This window comes from Pteropus vampyrus, unplaced genomic scaffold (assembly GCF_000151845.1).
Source record: "Pteropus vampyrus isolate Shadow unplaced genomic scaffold, Pvam_2.0 Scaffold1, whole genome shotgun sequence".
Taxonomy (NCBI): Eukaryota; Metazoa; Chordata; class Mammalia; order Chiroptera; family Pteropodidae; genus Pteropus; species Pteropus vampyrus.
Window position 1 is genome coordinate 552,021 of NW_011888782.1, and position 8,462 is coordinate 560,482.

Genomic DNA, 8,462 nt, shown 5'->3' on the forward strand with positions numbered 1-8,462 from the left:
AAACAAAAAAACAAAAAAACGGAACAGACCAGTTGTTTGCACCAAATCACTGATTCCTTGAGTTAATCGAGGTCCATCTGGCTCAGTCTACCTCTCCCACCTCACCCCTCCTTCCAGTCTCCTGTTTGTTCTGCTGCTGTCACCCTGGCTTCCCTACAGAAACCCAAAGAGGTCCAGCTCTCCCCCGTCTCAGGCCCTTTGCACATGCTGTTGTTCACTGCCTGGAGTATTCTACCCATGGCTCCTGGCAGGCTTACCCATGCTCCTCCCTGGGGTCTCAGCTTCCTTGTTCCCTTCCAGGCCAAAGCAAGTTTCCTGTGAAAGTCTCTGTCAGAGCATTCCACTTTTCCTCTTCGTTGTATGTCACACAGTTTGAAATTACATGTCTATTTTTTGCATTTTTTTCTCTTGGATAGACTGTAAGCTCCTCAAGAGTAAGGACTATGTGCGTTCAAACTCACCACTGCAGCCCTATTGCCCAGAACAGGGTCTGACACACATTTAAATGAGCAAGAACAAAGTCGAAGGAGTGAAGAGGATTTTGGAAAGTCTAGAAAACAAAGGATCGGCCATCATCTGCAATCACAAAAATTCCTCTTCTCTATGAGCATTATTCATCTAATTCCTATGATGTATGAAGAACTTCCAAAACAATGTTATATGATCATTTTGATAGCAAACATTCTTGTTTTTTTCTTGAGTTCAGAGAACTTAATGCCTCAAAATAGTCCTCTTTCAGAGCACGCTGGATTTTGTTTTAAGACTTGTTAAAGATGATTACTCCTATTTCTATTTCTGAAGTGATTTTGTTAACAGTGGGGGTTACTGCCTCACACATCATCCTCCTATCTGTGAGTACAGAATTGTTCCAGAACAACAGGAGCCCAAGAAAGTATGGATTGTCTTCCACTCCCCTTTAGGCAGCATTGACTTACCATGATGGCCTTGATGCACTCAAGGTAGGAGCTTCTCTTCACACAGGTGACATGAAGGCCAGTCTCAGGCAGGATTTTTTCCATACTGTCATGGAAACTGGAGCACTTACTGGCCTCATGATTTGAGATGGTGCACCACCTCACAGTTTTATCGGGGACAGCCAGACAAAGCCCTAGGAAAGAAAGGGCAGAGGTCCCTGTGCCAGTGGGAGAGACAGCAGCACCCTCTGCAGGGACTTGAAGGCTACATCCCCTTTGTCCTGTCCTCTCACTCCAGCCCTTGAACAATGAAGAGTACAGGTTCCACTGCATTCTAGGGTGGGAACAAGAGAAGGGAACTCTAATGACCTCCCAGTTTCCTGCTTGCTGGCCAAATGGATGCTGGCTTGACTTTCTGCTCTCAATTGGAGACCACGATCTGCTCTTCTGTGTTCTTCGTGCCCCTTTCCCTCACTATCATGAGACTGCAGAGGAACATAAGCCTCATCAATGTGACAGGGTAATCTCAGCCACCTCAAGTCATCGGCTTAATACCACAACTCGTGGAAACCAACAAAATTACCATTTTTACAAGAGGAAGGACTCTGCTCAGAGAGTGATTCTTACTGGCATAGAAACCACATCTCCAGACTTTGGTCTTTGCCCAGGAAACAAAAGAAGATAGCATTCTGAATTACTTACATCTGCTTGGCCAGTAGATGGGGGTAAATGACTGATGATATAATGAATTTGCCTGTGACACTTTTCTGTCATTCTCTATTCTAGGAATAACTAGAAACTACAGGTATTCATTGGTTCTGTTTCCAATGACCCTCCATTTTCACTAGTTTTTCTTTTCTTTCTTTTTCTTTTAATTTCTTTCTTTCTTCTTCTTTTTTTTTTTTTTTTTTTGGCTGCCAGTAAGAGAAGCGAAAGCCAGCCACTAAAATCCATGTGGTTGCAGCTACTAAAATCCATGTGGTTGCAGATGTGTTGTCCCCATCATGTGAGCTTTGGCACTGTCCCCAAAGCCCTGCTATCTCTACTCTCTGTGAATCAATAGCACAGAGCTGACTCAGGTAAGCCCATGAATATCCACAAAGCACAAAGCAGGAGAGGGGGAGGGCACCAGTTCTCCAGCATGCATAAGGAGGGGCCATAGGGAATTTATAGCCCCAAACCACCCTTTATCCCACCTCTGCCCATGGAAATCACAGGAGGCATCAGGAGTCAGTGGCAGCCCCTCACCAAAACCACTCCTCCTGGGGTCCCTTGGGCAGGAATTTGTCTTCAGTCATGGATTTACCTTGCATAGCCCTATGAGGTGCTGGGGGTGGAAGAGGAGGCAAAGGCAAATAATGTGGGTCCAACTCTCAAGGGTAAACTTTTTCAGGAGAGAGAAATGACTAAACATGGAAGTCTCGGAAGGTGTGACAAATGCACCATAAGTGTCAGGCAAATGGGGGAGGGCCAAAATCTCAGGAGATGATGAGAATGGGAGAGGTCACCCAATGACAGGCCCCACCTGAGGGATGTGTGCAGCAAACTCAGCTAGTGCCTGGATCTGTGACCTCAATTACCCTCACCTGACCCTCCCAGGCAGAACTGTACTACCCTTCTCACTGGTGAGGACCCAAGGAGTTTGGCTTCAAATCCCATGCTCCAAACCCCTCCGCTGCCCTACCTCATTAGCAGGACATTATCAGCGCCAAGAAATCCCTGGGACATCAGACTGCCAAGGGGAGATCAGGTCTGGGGAGACCTTGAATGCCACGCTAAACAGTTTGGGCTTGACTGAGGAGGCCCTAGCAAAGGGATTTGCTAAACTGTGACGGAAGTGCTCTAATTTATTGTATTCCACTACTACAAGACTTACTAGTCAACGGGGAGAAGGAAGCAAGAAGAGAATGAAAAATCGGCAGAGGCAAAAGCAGGATCAGCAGGTCCCTGAGGCAGTGCTAAAGCAGGGGCAGGGGTGCAGTGGGGAAGAGCTAAGGACAGGCTGGGGTGCTTCCAGCTCCAGCGCGGAGCCCAGGGGCAGGTGTGGTGGGGTCCGGGTTGCAGGGGGCGCCTGGGCCGGCAACGCTGCGGGCCTTCCCCGCGTCCGCACTCACCCAGGACCGCGCAGGCCAGCAGGGTGCGCACCGCGAGCCTCATCTTCCCAGGACTGCAGCGTGCAGCAGCGACAGAACGACCCACTTCTGCACCGCCTCTCTGCACCCCGCGCCCCTTTATCCCCGGCGGGGCGGGCAAAGCACAATCCTTGACCTCCAGTGTTTGCGCAGCCCGCTTGCCCAATCGCCCCTAATCCCTCCCCCTTTCCTTCCTCGCCCCCGCCGATCATCTCATTTCCTGAGCTTTGGGAAAGACCCGTGGATGGAATCCAGCACAAAAATGCTGATTGAAAAGAAATTAAAGAAAAACCATTCTCTTGTTAATGCGCTCTTGCTCTGTGCCAGGAGCGGAACTACAGCGGGTAGGGGGTTGGGGGGTGTGGGATGAGGGGGGACGCGGAGTGAGGGGGGTGCAGGAGCGAGGGGTGTGGGTGGTGGGGTGGAGAGGGGTGGAGGAGGAGAGGGGGCGGCGGCCAGGGGCGGGTAGGTCTGTTCCTGAATCCTTAGATGGCAGAACTGGTCATTCCACAGATGGAAGAGGGAAGAGAACTGACCGAGATCCAAACTAGAACCGGGGAGTGACAGGCAAAGACCTTCCTGGGAGAAGATGTCAAAGAAGAATAAAGCTGGCCTCAAGTCAAAGATAAACAGGCTGACACCCTTCACTTGTTCCCAGGTGTCCCCAGAGACTCTGATCCTGGGCTCTCAAAGGCCTGCCTCACTGAGGAGCTGCTGTCTCCCCTGTGCCCTGCTGAGCTAAGGCTCTGGGACTGGAAACCTCCCCTACATGCAGCCTGCTGGACACTTTGGGACAGAGTCACAGGGGAGACAAAGTCTCTCCCACAAAAGGGACAGAGTCACAGGGGAGACAAAGTCTCTCCCACAAAAGCTGCCCAGGAATGTGGTCAAGGTTCTGTAAGACTCAGAACAAAGTGACATGAGCACAGAGAAAGGGGCCCCGGGGGAGGATTGGCCTGATCTCAAAGTCCTGGGTCATCCTGGGCTCCCTCCAGCTTACCCGTCTCCAAACCGTTTTGATTGTATATCTTTATGAGGAAAACTAGTGAGGTTGTACATTCTACATATGTACTTTTTAAACTAATATATACTTAAAGTAATATATTTTAAACTAATATATTTAAACTTTTTAAACTAAGTAAACTAACTTATCTTTTCATAAATTTATATTCCTCTCATGACTGAAAGGCATTGAAGGGAGGGGGTCTGGTTTCATGTGGGGACCTTCAGATACAGAGATGAAGATGGAAGGGGAAAAGTCAGGGGCAGGGCTGGTTTGGAGGGGACTTTGCAGAGCAGGCATGCCCACACTCAACTGATGCCTTCCTTATGCCCTACGGTGAGGTAGCAAAGTCTGCCTGGAAGTAGGGAGAGTTGCCAAATGTTGAGCTAATCCACAAACTCCGGGAAACTTGGTGGGCACTATGGAAGGCCAATGGACTATGATTCTCTTCCCTGGGCCCCTATTGCACTCACATAGTGAGCATTTCCTGAGGCTGCTCCTCTGGGGACAGGACCACAGCCTAGTCTGAGCCATTGAGAGAGAGCACCATCTGACCAGGCTGAGCCCTCTCCAGACCAGCCAACCCTATGCCCTGCCTCAGTGGAACCCTCTGATTCCAAGCCCAAGAAGATGCAAATCAGGCAGTCTGGTTTCAGGGTGTATCTATCCATTCATCAGGGATACTCCTTCTCCTAGGAAACAGGGACACAAAGAACCCAGGGGCTCATCTGCAAGAACAGAAAGAGCACTCTAAGTCCTTTCTACACAGACATGCCGCCCCAGCTTTGTGTTTGCAGAGGGGCAGGTCCATCTGGGAGAGGTCTGAGTACCCCAACTGCAGAACCTCAGACACATACTGGCTTATGCTCAGATGGAAGGAAAGTCATGTTTGCAGCCCTTCCATGTGCTAAGCATTGTTCTGGGTCATGCTCTTGTGACCTTGATTGACTACCGTAGGAGATAAAATCAGTATCCCCTTTTTTCAGATGTGGACATTTCAGTAAAATGACAACTCATTCACAGAGCTCTGGAACCTGAACTCGAAAATCCTAAGTGTCCTAGCCTTCTCTAGACCATAGCTGCCTTCTTTAATATTGATCTTCTCTTTATTTATCCAGAAGAGGAGGAGAGAAAGGAAGAAAGGAAGGGGAGAACGGAGAGAGGGAAAGAGAGCGGGGGAGAGGGAAAAAGAGAGACAGAGACAGAGACAGAAGGAAAAGGGGGGGAAGGGAGGGAAAGAAGGGGGAAAGAGGAGGAGAGAGAGAGAGGAGATGGGAGATTTTCCAGGTATAGAACAATCCAAGTCATGATCCAAATCTTCTATCATAAACTGAATAAAACTCTTAAATTTCAACAAGTTTGGCCCTCCTATAGAAAGAGCTGAATTTGTGTGTACGTGCAGGGGGGTTGGGTAGCTGAACTAAAGAGAATGGGCAGAAAGGCATTTGTTCTCTGAACCAATATTTGTTGTTTCCAAATGTTGCTTCATTTACAAAGAAACAGAGCAAACAAAGAGCCTCTGTCTGCTTAAACCAGTCCTTCCTCCACCCCCCACTTTTTGCACTCTGCCCAACAACAGGGCCTTCTCCTCTGAAAGGCCTGAGTCTGGATCATAGATTCATGCTCATAAACCTGTTGTCCCACAGACCTACTGGCTCAGGGAAAGTGTGGCAAGATAGGTGGGAACCAAGGGCAAGGTCATTTTAGGAAAACGTCAGGCAATGTGAAATGCCATATACCCCAACCTCTCTGTCTTACCCATCAGAAATTCCTGGACAATGAAAGACTCTCGAGGTTTCCATTCTTTCTGGGGAATCCATAAAAAATATCCTTTTCATGAAAATAGTCCAAGCCAGATAGCTTCACAAACGTATTCTAAAAACATTTAAGAAGAATTAGACAATCTTACACATACTCATCCAGGGAACAGAAAAAATAAAGAGCATTCCCTGACTAATTTTTTGAGGCCAACAAGTACAACTTTAAAGCAAAAACTATCAAGGGTATCATGACAAAGATAAAAAAAAAAAACCTTTTATGAATACGGATGCAAAAATCCTAAGCAAAATATTAACAAATTGAATCCAGCAATATTTAAAAAGGATATTAAATTATTACCAAGTTGGGTTTATTCCAGGAATGCAAGTTATCATTTTAAAAATCAATGTAATTAATCACATTAACAGAATAAAGAAGGAAAATTATATGACCACATCAATCAGTACAAGAACTGTATTTGGTAAAATTCAACATTCATTCGTTTTAAAACCTCTCAGCAAATTGTCCTAGGAAATTTGCTTAATCTGATAAAGAGTACGCATATTTGTGTATACCTATATAAACATATATAAAAGAAATGTTTTGTATGTAAAAGAAGTCATCATACTCAGTAGTAGAATGGTGAATGAAACCTTTTAAGAAACTTTGAGATCAAGAAAAAAATCAGTGACAGCAATAAGACAAGAAAGAGAAATAAAAGGCATCCAAATTGGAAAGGAAGAAGTAAAACTGTCGTTATTTGCTGTTGACATAATACTATATATAGAGAACCCTAAAGATTCCACCAGAAAACTGTTAGAACTGATCGATGAATTCCATAAAGTAGCGGGTCACAAAATAAATATTCAGAAGTCAGTGGCATTTTTATACACCAATGATGAACTTTCAGAAAGAGAAATTAAGAAAACAATCCCATTTACGATTGCGTCGAAAACTATAAAATACCTGGGAATCAAATTAACCAAGAAGATCTCTTTTCAGAAAATTATGTCATTGAAAAAGAAACTGAAGAAGATACAAATAAATGGAAGCATATACCCTGTTCATGGGTAAGAAGAATCAACATTGTTAAAATGGCCATACTACCCAAAGCAATCTATAGATTCAATGCAATCCCTATCAAAATACCAATGGCATTTTTCAGAGAGCTAGAACAGATAATCCTAAAATTCATATGGAGCCATAAAAAACCCCGAATGGCCAGGGCGATCTTGAGAAAGAAGACAAAGTTGGAAGTATCACACTACCTCATATCAAACTCTACAACAAGGCTACAGTAATCAAAATAGCATGGTACTGGCATAAAAACAGATACATTGATCAAAGGAACAGAATAGAGAGCCCAGAAATAAATGCACGCCTATACGCTTACTTAAATATATGACAAAGGAAGTAAGAATATACAGTGGGGTAAAGACAGTCTCTTCAATAAATGGTGTTGGGAAAATTGGACAGATACAGGCAAAATAAAAGAAGGGGGACCATCTTCTTACACCGTATACAAGAATCAAAATGGATTAAAGATTTAAATATAAGATGTGAAATCATAAAACTTTTAGAAGAAAACATAGGCAGTAAACTCTCTGATATTACTAACAGGAATTTCTTATCAGGTATATCTCCTTGGGCAAGGGAAACAAAAGAAAAACTAAATAGATTTTGTATAGCAAAGGAAACCATCAACAAAACAAAAAGACAATCAACTGGGAGAAAATATTCATTAACGATACATCTGATAAAGGGTTAATATCCAAACTTTATAAAGAACTTAAACAACTCAACAACAAAAGAACAAAGTCCAATTAAAAAATGGGCAGAAGACCTGAACAGATACTTCTCCAAAGAGGAAATACAGATGGCTAACAGACACATGAAAAGATGTTCAAGGTCACTAATCATCAGAGAAATGCAAATTAAAATCACAATGAGATATCACCTCACAGCTGTCAGAATGGCTATCATCAATAAATCAAAAAACGGCAAGTGTTGGCGAGGATGCAGATAAAAGGGAACCCTCATATGTTGTTGGTGGGATTGCAAATTGGTACAGCTACTATGGAAAACAGTATGGAGGTTCCTCAAAAAATTAAAAATGGATATACCTTTTGACCCAGCAATTGCACTTCTGGGTATTTATCCAAAGAAAACCAGAACAATAATTCATAAAGATCTATGCACCCCAATAGTCATAGCAGCACAATTTACAATAGCCAAGATATGGAAGCAACCTAAATGCCCATCAACAGACAATTGGATAAAGAAATTATGGTTCATATAGATATACAATGGAATATTACTCAGCCATTAAAAAAAAAATGAAATCCTATCATTTGCAACGTCATGGATGGACCTAAAGGTTATTGTGCTGAGTGAAATTAAGTCAGACAGAGAAAGTTAGATACCATATGATTTCACTTATATACGGTATCTAAGGAACAAAAAAAACAAACTAATCAAAAACAGACTCACAAATATAGTGGACAATTTGGTGACAGACAGAGAGGAAGGGGGTTGGGAGGCTGAGAGAATGGGGTGAAGCGTTAAAGAAGTACAAATTAGTAGTTGGTAGTTGGGCACGGGGGCCATGGAAGAGGGAATGTAGTTAGCATTAATATAATGGCTAAGCAGAGGGCC